This window comes from Neofelis nebulosa, chromosome 8 (genome assembly GCF_028018385.1).
Source record: "Neofelis nebulosa isolate mNeoNeb1 chromosome 8, mNeoNeb1.pri, whole genome shotgun sequence".
NCBI lineage: Eukaryota > Metazoa > Chordata > Mammalia > Carnivora > Felidae > Neofelis > Neofelis nebulosa.
The window spans coordinates 79,375,607-79,388,661 of record NC_080789.1 but is presented as its reverse complement, the minus strand read 5'-3'; the positions used below and the strand labels follow the sequence as shown (position 1 = coordinate 79,388,661).

The window sequence follows — 13,055 nt, the reverse complement described above, 5'->3', positions numbered from 1 at the left end:
CCAGGCTCATCAGCAACAAGGTTTGGGAGCAAAGCCAGTTGTCTGGTCCTGGATGAACACTCATCATTGCACATGTGGATATACAAAACACAGATAAAACCATGACCTGCCACCTCGAGTGGCAAGTTGGATTGAAGCAATCACAAACTGGGCAAGCATACCTCATGCTTTATTATTTTTTTTTAACGTTTATTTGTTTTGAGACAGAGACAGGGCATCAGCAGGGGAGGGACAAAGAGAAAGGGAGACACAGAAATCAAACCAGTCCAGGCTTTGAGCTGTCAGCAGAGAGCCCAACGCAGGGCTCAGACTCACAAACCCTGAGATCATGACCTGAACAGAAGTCGGACACTTAAACGACTGAGCCACCCAGGCACCCTGCTCATGCTTTAATAGTACGCTGAAGCTCTACTTGTCACCTCACAGTTCCATTAGGCACTACTGGGAAGCATCAGTAACAGCAGAATGTGCCAGCCCAATGCACATTGCATTAAAAAATGTAGCATCCCTTGGAGCAGAGACTCAGAGAGGAAAAGTGTCAGAGGTGCTAACACTAATGCCAATTTGAAAACCAATTACCATGTGAGTAAATGCACTGAGAAGGAGCTGTTCATCTGTCCTCTTCAGCCACACCTGTACGTTCATATATAAGCACCAAACATGTATTGAACACTTACCCTGCATCCCATGTTCTTCTGGGGTCCTTAGGAGGGTGGAATCAAATTTCTGAAAAAGAAGGTGCTAGCAATCAACCACTAAATGTCTACACAAGTCACACACTGTGATTCAATTACTGAACACCACCAGATTCAATAATTGAGTGCTTTATTCCAGTGAACAAGTATTTTTTTTAAAGTACCTCCTATTTGCCAAGTACTGCTCAAGTTTTTAAGATTGATGGGGAGTCAAGACACTTGAAAATTACACACATCATAAAGAATATTAAGTTCTATGGGAAAAAACAGAAGGAAGGGAATAATTTTGACTGGAGGATCTAGAAAGGCTTCATGAAAGAGCTGACCTGTGAACTAAGACTGAAAGACAGATTAGGAGAATTTTGGGAAGGAAAAGTAAAGGAAACATGCATTCAAGGTCAGAAAACAAAAAGGTGCATTCTAGGAAAAGTAAGCAACAGGAACAAAGGAACAGGAGTCTAAAACAATGGGTAGGGGTACCTGGGTGGCTCAGTCAGTTAAGTGTCAGATTCTTAATTTCGGCTCAGGTCATGAGTGTCAGAATCTTAATTTCTGCTCAGGCCATGATCTCATGGTTGGTGAGATCCAGCCCCACATTGGGTTCTGTGCTGACAGGGCGGAGCCTGCTTGGGATTCTTTCTCCCTTCCTCTCTGCCCTTCCCCCACTCACACTCTTTCTCAAAATAAATAAACTTAAAAAATGTTTAAATAAATAAAAATAAAATAATAAAATAACACAGGATAACATAAAATAAAATAAAATGATGGGGGATGTTTCTGGAAGCAAAACATAAAGTGACAAGAGAATGAAATGAATGGAAGGTATGAGGGAGGGTACTGGGCGGCAAAGCTGGAGGTGAGTTGGGCATCACACTATAAAAAGCCTTGAATATCATCCTAAGACAAGTAGAATTAACTGTATCACTAGGAAGTGCTAAAGTGTGAGGTGCTAGGAACTGCAAAAAGACCAATTCAAAACAATAGAAATAAGCAAAAAGTATCTCTGCCTCAAACTGCAAGCTACTAACACCAGGGAGACTTTACAACCCTTTGCACAATCAGCACCACCAGGAGGGTGGGGACTGAGTCCCTCACAGTCATGGCTGCATCCCAGCTCCTCTCAGGGCTGCCGTGCACTGCTGTGACATAAATATTTGTGAAAAGGAGTAAATTAGTTTCTCCCTGTCTACCCAAGTTGAAAATTGCTTCTCTTGTTTGTATCACAACATATTGCTTGTTCCTGCAGCCATTTATGTGTTTTAGTGTTCTTCTTTGATATTTTAAAGTAATATATGGGCAGGGACAAGATTGTATCTATTCAAATACCTCCTGAAACCTAGTAGAGAGCCTTGCAAACTAGTTACTCATTATTTGTTCGGTGTATAAATAGTATGGAAGATAAAACAGTCTCATTACATCACTTCAACATGCTATTCTACTATTCTACACCAAAAAGAAAACAATCTAAGTTTGCTATTCTGCTTCCTGTAATGTATACAAAAGAAATGAAATCGTGACCTTAAAGAGGTGTCTGCGCTCCCATATACCTAGCAGCATTATTTACATTAGCCATGACGTGTAAATGATCTAAGTATCCATTGACAGATGAATGGATAAAGAAAATGTAATATATATAATGGAATACTATTCAGCCATAGAAAAGAAGGAAATCTTGCCATTTACGACAACATGGAAGGACCATGAGGGCATTATGCTAAGTGAGATAAGACAGAAGAAAAAAAAACTGTATGATCTCACTTATATATAAAATCTAAAAAAGCCCCAAACTCATATAAATACAGAGAACAGATTGGTGGTTGCAGAGGTGATGGTTGGGGGGTGGGGAAAATAGATGAAGGTAGTCAATAGGTACAAACTGTAAGTTATAAGATAAATAAATTCTGGGGATGTAATATACAGCATGTTGACTATAGTTAACAGTACTGCATTGTGTATCTGAAAGTCACGAAGAGAGTAGATCCTGTTTTAAAAATTGATCAATTTATTTCAAACTAAAAAAAAAAAAAAAAAGAAAGTAGAACTTAAAGTTCTTATCACAAGAAAAAATCTGTAACTATGGGAGGTGATGGATGTTAACTAAACTTATGGTAATCATTTAACAACATATACATATGTCAAATCATTATGTTGTACACCTAAGACAATTATACGCCAATCATGTCTCAATAAAACTGGAAGTTAATCAATTAATTCGCCATCATTTCTGATATCATTTATGGTCTTTGTTTTTTGTTCAACACGTAACAATGAAGAGATACTTCCCATATATTTTTTCACCACTTTGTCATCTACAAAATGCATCTTTCTTTCCTAGTTCATGTTCTCCTCCTTAGAAACCTGAACTGGAATCTACTTAAATGAGTCTTCTCTTTTTCATATCCTAGTATAACTTGATTCTTACACAAATTTTCTCACCTCCGTCCTACACTGACCTCCCGGATCTTCTTATGAATCCAAATGGCCTTCTCTAACATCCTTCACTAAATAAATGTCCAACTTTTCAGCTACTTGGCTCTTCTATCTTGTTTCCATGGATTCTTTTCAATTAGTGCCGAAGTGTGCTAAAAACCTTTTTAAAAGGTCATTTTACTAAGAGGATATTCACTTTTTCTTAGTCCCCAAGTTAAATTCTACCAGCTGGTGATCACATTGACCAAAATTCCCCTTCAGTTTAATGCACTTTCTCTCTCTGCAAGTTTTGAACTGGGAGAGTTTTCTACTCTACTCATTTGTTCTTTCTTCTAATAATTGTCTCCACGCTACTATTAGCACAGATTTTTAGCTGGACTAAAATCAAATTGCTTTCTACAGGTATAAAAGGAAGACACTGCCTACAGAGAATGGCATAGGACATTCTACAGAATTTAGAATAGCGATCTTTGTATTTCTTTCCTCATGTATTTCCTAAGATAATTTCTTTAAACGATGTCTTAAATTTTACCTTTCTAAGTTGATACCTAAATTTTTTCATCATAATTTTAATTAGTTGAATGAATGTTATGTCCAGTGCACTGTAAATGCTGACATTATGAAAGTGATATTACCGCTTTATACATCCCCCAGAGTATCTAAATGCAATAATGACTGATTATCTACTTACACAAATGTGAATACGTTCATTTCATATCCTTCTTTCTTTCTCCTGAAACTCCTATTTCCATTCCATTTCCCTCTCAGCATTTCATCTTACTGTAAGATACTTTTATGCTTGAAATTCTTTTGTTGATTGTCTTATTTCTCTGCATCAAAATATGCACATAAATTAAATTTTTCCTTTAGACCATAAGGCCTTCTAAATGTGAAAAAATATGTTTAATTAAGCTGTTATTAGCTATTATTAATATATAATGAATATAACTATATTATAATCTTTCATAAATAAATATTAAATACAAAATATGCACCTCTTAATAAAGATGGAGGTGGCTATTTTGAGTGAGCGTGGTTTGGTTTGATTGGTAATTCTCATCTCTGAGATCACTATTAATTATTGCTAGAAAAGAACATGCAGCATTCTTTTGGGTTCCTGGACCCAGTTTCAACATGGTTGGGAAAAGGTGTGGCTTCCCCCAAACAACAAACAATTCTCAGACACAACCTGGGTGTCCTACAATTCAACCCAATTCTGACATTATCTACCTAAAAACAGCACCAGATTCCAGGTTAAGAACTCAGTCCCACAAGCCTGCCTGCCCCTCACCCCTTCAGAGGACAGTCACAAGCCCAGATTGTCCCTGTGCTTCTGACAGTCCTTAAGTCAGAGGTTCAACCCCCTCCTTGGGTTTAATTTCCTACAAGGGCTCACAGAACTCACAGAAACATTTTACTTACTAGATTGCTGGTCTATTGTAAAAGGATACAACTCAGGAACAGCCGGATGGACGAGATGCATAGGGCAAGGTAATGGGGAAAGAGCATGAAGCCCTTATAACCTTATAACTTACAAAATTTTGAACATCCCAAATTATAGTTTCACAATCAATCTAATGGGAATAGAAGAGATCACGTTGTCTACTCCCTTTCTGCTGCTATAGGAATACACTGAAGTAAATATATGTCCACCAAAGGCCAGAAAAATTAAATGATGGATGAGATTTAACACCAGTGCTCTGAAGTGAGACTTGATCCAGTTGTGTATTGGCACAGCTTCTGTGTAACTTAGCTTTCTTAGAGCCTGGTATGAAATGACTCACTTCCCTGGCCCCTTCTAGAGGAGTGAAAACAGCCAATGGACAAGACAACAAGCCAATGGACAGGACAAGTCCATTAAGATCTGGACAGAGTATCATACTCCATAAACAGAGAAGTGAGAATCAGAAAGTACAGTGAGAGGAAAAAGGCAATCTTATACCATTGGTGGATGTCCAGGTTGCAGAAGCATATGTATCAATATGTACCAAAAGCTTTAAAAAAGCACATAATGTTTGACTGAGTGATTCCACCTCCAGAATTCTCGTAAGAGAAAATAACCAAGGAAGTACACAAAGATATGTGTATAAAAGTGTTCCTTATCATATTATTATAGGAGCAAAAAAATTGAAAAATACAAAAGCTAAATGTCCAACCATAAGGAAATGATCAAATTAATTTTGGTAAATAATCAAATTAACACCGTGAACTATTATGAACAATTAAAAATGATAATGTGAAACTATACTGACATGGGGATATTTTTTCATTATATAAATATTTTTAAGAGAAGATAATTAAACGGTGCAGTGGGTTCCTATTTTGTTTTTAAAAAGACATGAACGCATGGGAAACACTTATCTGTGTAATAAAGTAAGTTATGAGCTGAATGGTAGGAGAAAATGTTGATGACACATTGTTAAGTTTAAAAGGCCAACTGCAGGACAGTATTACATTATGACTTCCAGTTAAATAAAATAATCATATATATATGCATATAGTGTGTGTAGTCATTAAATATATATGTGTGTCTGTTAAATATATACAGCATATACTACATTATCTGTATATGAAGAATGAGAGGATCTACACTAAAATGTTAACAATGATAGGATTACACATGGGTTTTATTTTCATTTTTATATATTTATGAATTGTCCTAATTTTCTACCAGTACTTATTTTTCATGATCAGGAAAGGCAATGATTCTTTAACTCTTATCTGCAACATCGCTGCTCGTTCCCTTGCAAATAAAAGCCACAAAAAGCCAGTACTAGCTGCCCACTTGATGACATCTAAACACTGGTAATTCCATATTTTCCTTTTGGTATTGAAAGCGTAGGTGTGAAGGAGGGGAACAAGAGAAGACATCCTTTATGTCATATCCTTGATACATATGACTGATTCCCACAGATATAATAATTAAGACCAAACATTTAGATTATACAACATAGCATCATTATTTAAAAGAGACAAAGAATTGGGTGCCTGGGTGGCTCTGCTGGTTGAGCATCCAACTCAATTTCAGCTCAGGTCAACTAAGCATGGAGCCTGTTTGAGATTCTCTCTCTCTCTCTCTCTCTCTCTCACCCTCTGCCCCTCTCCCCTGCTCATACTTGCTCTCTAAAAATAAAAACAAAAAACATTTTAATAAAAAAAAGAGAAAGAACTTATTGTATTCCCAAAAATTAAAAAAATCTTGAAAGATGGTATTATTCTGTTACTACATTCTTATGAGCTACATTAAGTAATATAAAATGGAAGATATATATCACCTTGGGTGATCCACATGCAATCCTATCTAAAAATATGCATACACGATCTACATGGATCCTTTTTCTTCTCTTGTGTGATAGATTACAAGAAAGTGCCAGGTGTCTGAAGTATGCCCAGTTGGATTTCATAATATCAAAAGGAATTATCAAATATGGAGTAACTGCAGTAATGAGATAACTATGTGAAATACCGTCACATATAAGAAATCACTGAGAAATAGGGAGGAGCCACGAATCTGGAGTTAAAAAAATTTACTAATTTCTAAAATGCAGCAAGTAAACTCTAAAACTATAGATGAAGGAGCTCAACACAACATGACAAAACATTCTGGAATAGATTACTAAATAAACGGTTGTAAGCACTTACAAAAGGATCTCTGATTAGACTGAAAGCCAGTATGGGTTTAGAAAAAATTAAGATTGAACTAATTAACCTCATTTTTAAAATATGATCATTAAACCGGGAGTTCTAGAAATACATTCGCATAGTTTTGGAAAATCTCTCATAAAATCTCTGCATTCAAGATAGAGAAATGTGAGCTAGACAAGAACCCAGTAAGGCGGACTGGCAGGAGTCACAGAGTAGTGATGGATGAATCTATGCCATCTTGAATAGAAGCCTCCAGCTTGTGCCTAAATGCTTATGTGTGTGTGAATGTGACTGTGTGAATGTGGGATATGTATGTGTTCTTACGTATGAATGGGTGAGCGGACTTAATGGAGAGCTACTACTACTACTACAATACACACACACACACACACACACACACACACACACTGCAAATTTGCCTCAATTCCTTTTTTCCTTACCCCACACATCAATGCTGCATTGGGTCCTTAAACTTCTCCAAAGTGTTTGTTGACTTCTTACCCAATCTGTCTACTTCTCTCACCATCTCTCCTACTACCTGGTTCAAGTTCACTATCTGCAAACCACCTGGTTGAAGCCACCACTGCCTCTTGCTTAGACCACAGCAAATACCTCCTGGCCGGTTGTTGGTTTTGATTCTCATTCTCTAAAATTCATTTTGCGGAAAATCCTCCAACTTACTGGAATCAAATGAAAGCTCCCTATCCTGGCCCCAGAGCTCCCTGTCTGACCACTGTCCACCTCTCCCCTCAACATCCAGGCAACTGTAACACTCTCTCCCCTCTCCTCACATCCCACTCCCACCCTAATGCTCTGAAATGGCTATGCCCCTTGCCTAGCTCCCTTCCCTTCTCTCCTCCCCACCATTCTGTCTTTGAGATTTTATTTTAAATGTCACCCCCCGCAGAGGCCTCTTAGACCACTCAATTACAAGTAGCCATCCTTCACACAGCCCTATTTTAATTCTCTGTGTGGTCCCGCATCAGTCAAGATCCAGTCAGGAGACAAAAGCCTCACAAGGTATATTAAGAGAGAATTTAATCATAGGACTTCACTCATATGAGGACTTTAAGATACAAAACAGATGAACATAAGGGAAGGGAAGCAAAAATAATATAAAAACAGGGAGGGGGACAAAACAGAAGAGACTCTTAAATATGGAGAACAAACAGAGGGTTACTGGAGGGGTTGTGGGAGGGGGGACGGGCTAAATGGGTAAGGGGCACTAAGGAATCTACTCCTGAAATCATTGTTGCACTCTATGCTAACTAACTTGGATGTAAATTTTAAAAAATAAATTAAGTTTAAAAAAAAGAGAGAATTTAATATTGTGATAACCAGGTATGAAACTGTTAACTGAGTAACTGAAAAGACAAAAACAGAAAACTAAGGTATCGCAAAAGCAGCATTATGGGAAGCAGCTCCCAACCCTAGAGCTAGAGAAACAAATGGAAGAGGTCGGAATTATTTTAAAGAAGAAGTTTGGAATGGGAACCTGGCCGAGTTGAAATTAAGGGAAATTAATATCTTCTGGTGCTGATATTACTGAGAGGCCGGCAATGAAGGTGATTCTGCACATACAGAAAAAAATTGCAAACCAGATTCATCTGTTGCTATGGGAGGCACTGCTATAGGGATGTGAAGAAGCCCGACAGGGTGATATTAGCGGAATGACAAGCAGACAGGAAACTGATGGGAAGAAGCTGAGTCGCTTCTTCCCACCTCCCACCCCAGCCTCCCAGGCTCTCCCTCTGCTCTTTGTTGGTAGACCTGACCAGGGATCCAGCTGGCAAAGTAAAAAAAAGAAAAAAAAGCGGTTTGCACAGTCTCATCCCTAGCAACACAAAGGTAAGTGGAGAAAGAGCGGAGAAGGGTTTAGAGACAAAAGAAACTAGTTTGATACCTGGCAAAAACACTTATCACTTTAATTTTTCCTATTTATTCATTAATATATTTGTTGTTTGCCTCTCCCTGCTGTGAAGTTGAATCATATGAAATTGCTATTTCTCAAACTCAAAAACCTCTTAAATATTAGCAATTTCATATGGTTCAACCTAATTAAGTTCCTGTGGGCGGGAATTTCATCTGTCTTGCTCAAAGTTAAAGTCTAACATGAAGTTTGTGAATTAATATACTATTGGATTCTAAACACTACTGATGAAGTGTTTAACACCAAAGCATAAAGAACACAATTTCACTTTTCTTTGATAACTAAAAAAATACTTCAAACTCCTGCCTCATTAATTTCTATACTATGATAGTATAAAAATTAAAAGTGTAGAATTGATGGTTAACAGAATGCCAAATAAAACAAGGTTGACAGTATAAGATTCATAGTTGAAAGTATACTAACCTGAAAAGATACATATAAAATGCTTCCTTGAGGTCCAGTCTTCTTAAACCCGAGCTGAACTACTTTTGCAGGCAGGCAATCTCAACCTAATTTTTGGAAAAGCAATAAAAACCCTCAAGAAAGCTTCTTTCTGTTTCAATTACAAAAGCCCCTTCTCAAAATTAAAGTTCTCTCAGCCTTTTACTGTCAGAATAAATGACAAACCCAGAGTTTTCCATTCAAAGCTGATTTCACTACATATCTCACATTTCACATAGACATAGTGCATTTTAAATCATTCATTCATCTCCATGTGAAAACAAAAAGATGAATTCACCTTTGATAAAAAGGGAGTGTAAACCATTTCCCCTGGCTTTTCCATCCCATAAGACCAAAAGGATTTCAAAGTTAACTGTCCTCAGAGAGGTTGCCTGGCATGATTAAGAGCACAGAGTTAAGGGCCAGCCTGTAGGTGAAGAACAATCCCGGCTTTGATGCTTCTTAGATGCATCAGCTGGGCGGGTCACTTAGCCTCTCAGGGTCTCTGTTTTCTCATACGTTACCTTTAAATAACAATAGAACATAACTCATAGGCTAGCTGTGAGGATTAACTAAGTTAACACAAGTAAAACTGTAAGTGCTAAATACACCCACGGTTTCTAAATTTCAAAGTATCTAAGAATCCCTGCATCCTGCAAATGCAGATACCCTAAACCTAGCTCCATAAAATCTAATTCAGTGCATCTTGAAGGAAGCCCACAGGTTTGCCCATTTACTAACCATCTCAGGTAAATAAAGGCAGGCAGTGCTGAGACCATGAGAAACACAGGTCTACAAACTTTGGGCATCAACTCCACACTTGCCAGACAAACTCAGCTCTCTCTGGTAACTCAATAGGCATTCACTATCATTTAAGCTAAAATTCCAGCAAGAAAAAAATTAAATATGCTGTTTCATCATCTGTTTCCAGTGTCTCAAATGAGGATTCTACAACACTTTCCAGGTGAGTTTCCACAGTCCAATAAAAAACACAGTGTGTTCTCCTGCCTTCCTCTAAAGCTGCTGGATGTTCTTCTCATCTTTTGCCATCATCTCAGCTCTCAAATGCTCATAAGTGTTAAAAAAAAAAAAAGTGCTCATAAGTGGTTTCCATAGTCTTCTTAGACCATTCTACCAATAAATATCATCAGATTCTTATTTTTCCTCTAAGGCAAGTCTGTCTGGCCCTTAATCATTTTGGTTGCTCTTTTTCCACAGTCCATCCAGTACCAAAAACAAATCAGCAAGTTATCATCCTCACGTACCTGAAGTACCAAAGGATGTGATTTGCAGGCACCAATGCAAACATTTAGTGCACTTGGAGGTGAAAGCAAAGTTCATGGTTGTGATTCAAGTTTGATGCAGGACACCCTCACATGGCTTTAAAGGAAAGGGGAGGGAAGGAGCATGGGGCAGGGGGAAGGGGAAGGGGAGTCGGGCAAGAGGAGCCATGCCCATGACCAAGTTCAGAGGTAGCTTTTGTCACTATTGTCATCTTAGTATTCAGGGTAACAATTGCACCAAAGAAAGTCACTAACCATATGTAGAAGTTCGCAAGTCCCAGAAGGAAACCCTCAGAAAAGGAGGTCAGCAAATAATGCAAATCAGATCAGAAAAACATTATTTTCTTCAAAAGTGCTAGGTTGATGGTTTTTAGCAAAGGTCTGCCCTTCTTTTAAAGATGTGACTGGCAGAGTACTGAACAGAACAGGGATTCATGTTAACTGCTTTGGGGACAAGTTATTTTCTGGTCCTGTACTGTAAGAGGGAAAAAAATTCCATAGCTTCTTGCTTGTGGACTGAAAGAAAAAAAAAAAATGACCCTCTTCAAGAAAGCAGGTTACCAACATAGCAGGAACTTAGTTCTGAGTTGGTGGAGTAGGAAGAGAACTTCCAGTAGTTCTGAAATTCCCTCAGGGTATTTACAGGCTTGAATTTTACGGTACCATCCACCAACAATCATCCTTCACTACACTGTCCTGGAGGAAGTGCCAAGGATCCTCATTCTCCATGGAGAGTCACAGTCAAAGTCACAGCAGATTCCAGCTGAGAGCCACAAGAGCCCTGTTTGGAATCAGTGCACCCTTTAACTCTGCAGTAACCAGGGCCTCTGGTGGGTCCAGGGACATCCTAGTTAGGATAAAGGACCAAGGAAATGTCATACCTCCGTTAAAATTAAAAAAAAAAATTTAATAAATAAAAATTTAAATTAAAAAAAAGGTAAAGAACAACCTTATTAACTTTCGTTATCTGGAAAAGTTCCTAAACAGTCACAAAAATAATCATATTCACTAACATTTGTTAAGTATCATCTTTGTGTGCAGAGGAACATCCTAGGGGCTAGAGTTCATCTCTTAGAGCCTACGTTGTATGGGGGACCAACCCAGAGACTATCTGGGAGAAGAGAAAACAAAAGTGCCAAAGCCCTGAAGGGGCAGTATGCTTGAGTGTGCTTGGAATGCACAAAGAACATGAGTTCTAGAATGCAACAAGGATGTGGAATGAACAAGTTGAAAGTGCATGGAAGATTATATCCCAGAGGTAACCAGGAGACAGATCACAGAGAACCTTGTGAATAGAAAGTATCTATTATCATGTATGTGTATTGGGTTGGGGTGGGGGAGGGGAGATACTATTTTTTGGCATAATCAAGCATTTCTTTCTTCTTCTGTGTGTGTTAAGTGGACTAACAGTACTCAAAGGTAGGGAAAGTATGAATATTGCTCCAAAGGAAGTCAGGTAAATCAGGTGATAAAAAAATAGCTTCAGAAGATGCCTTCATCCAGGGACTCACTAGACAACACAGAGGCAAAACTTCATTATCGAGGAGTATGGAACCCCTGTTTTTCTCCCACACAACAAGGCTGAGATTTGAGTCTCCATTCATTAATTCATCTGCCCTTGATACCTCAGCTACTATTAATTTGGCTGGTACTTTCTTTTTCTCTGTAAAACTTCCATGGCCTTCAATCCTATTTTACCTGAGCTGTATCAATAAGGACCCTTACCCCCAGTGGCTGGAAGAGAAACTGCAAATGAAAGCTATGTTATAAATATTTGTTGAATGAATGCACAGTTTATTGGCCATCTGTAACACTGATCCTTGTTCCCTGGGCCCAGGAAGGTTTCCCTAAGTACTGAAGGCAGTCTATACGCATTTAAGGCAAGCAACCTAAAGACCACTAGCATTCTCTATAATACTTTTTTGTAGAGAAAGTGGGAGTGGTGTCACCAGATGGGGAGGGAAGTGTGGAGGGTGGCAAAACAAAACAAAACAACAACGAAAAAAAACAAAAAAAAAAAAAAAAAAAAAAAAACAGAAAAACGTAGTCCCACAACTTCTCCGGACTCAGGGGCCAGCTGGGAGCACGAAGTGAGGGACTCACTTGAAGGTGAGGACGCAGAGCGGCCGGTAGGACTTGTGGCTCGCGTTCTCGGCCATGCCCTTGCCCTAGAAGTAGTTGGTGAAGACGCCCCAGCGGAGGAGGATGCCGGGCCGCACGTCGGAGATCCTTGTGCACGCACTCGCCCGCCTGGGAGGCGCCACAGCAGTAGCAGCTGCCTCTGCACACGATGCCTCCTCCGCCCCACTGCGCATGCCCCGGCCCCACTACCGGCCCCTGCCGTAAAACCCTACTCCCCGCCCCCGCCCCTCGAAAATCTGGAGAACACACGCCGGTCTCCCCAGGCTGAGCCCCCGTCGCCCGCGTCCCCGACCGCGAGAGTTCGCACGCAGGTGGAACGGGGTCGCGGCGCTGGGGCGCCCGAGAGGCGGAGAAGGGGCACCGGGGTCCTGCCTGGCGCTCCCGGCCATGCTTACCTCAGCCCCCCAATCATGCACCCCCACCACCCCACCAACGAGGCTGGGGAGGGCCTCGCCTGTGGGAACCTCCGGGCCCAGGGCCAGGGCGGGC

At 39.6% G+C, this 13,055-nt stretch overlaps 1 long non-coding RNA gene across 1 annotated transcript; it reads right to left on the bottom strand.

Moving 5' to 3' along the window:
* Positions 1–676: 676 nt before the first annotated feature.
* LOC131484037 (uncharacterized) lies at positions 677–12,732 on the bottom strand. The gene is made up of 3 exons (XR_009247982.1): positions 12,528–12,732; positions 9,124–9,209; positions 677–726 (listed from the first exon to the last, which is right to left on the bottom strand). It is a non-coding gene; the product is annotated as an uncharacterized LOC131484037 (long non-coding RNA).
* Positions 12,733–13,055: the final 323 nt, after the last annotated feature.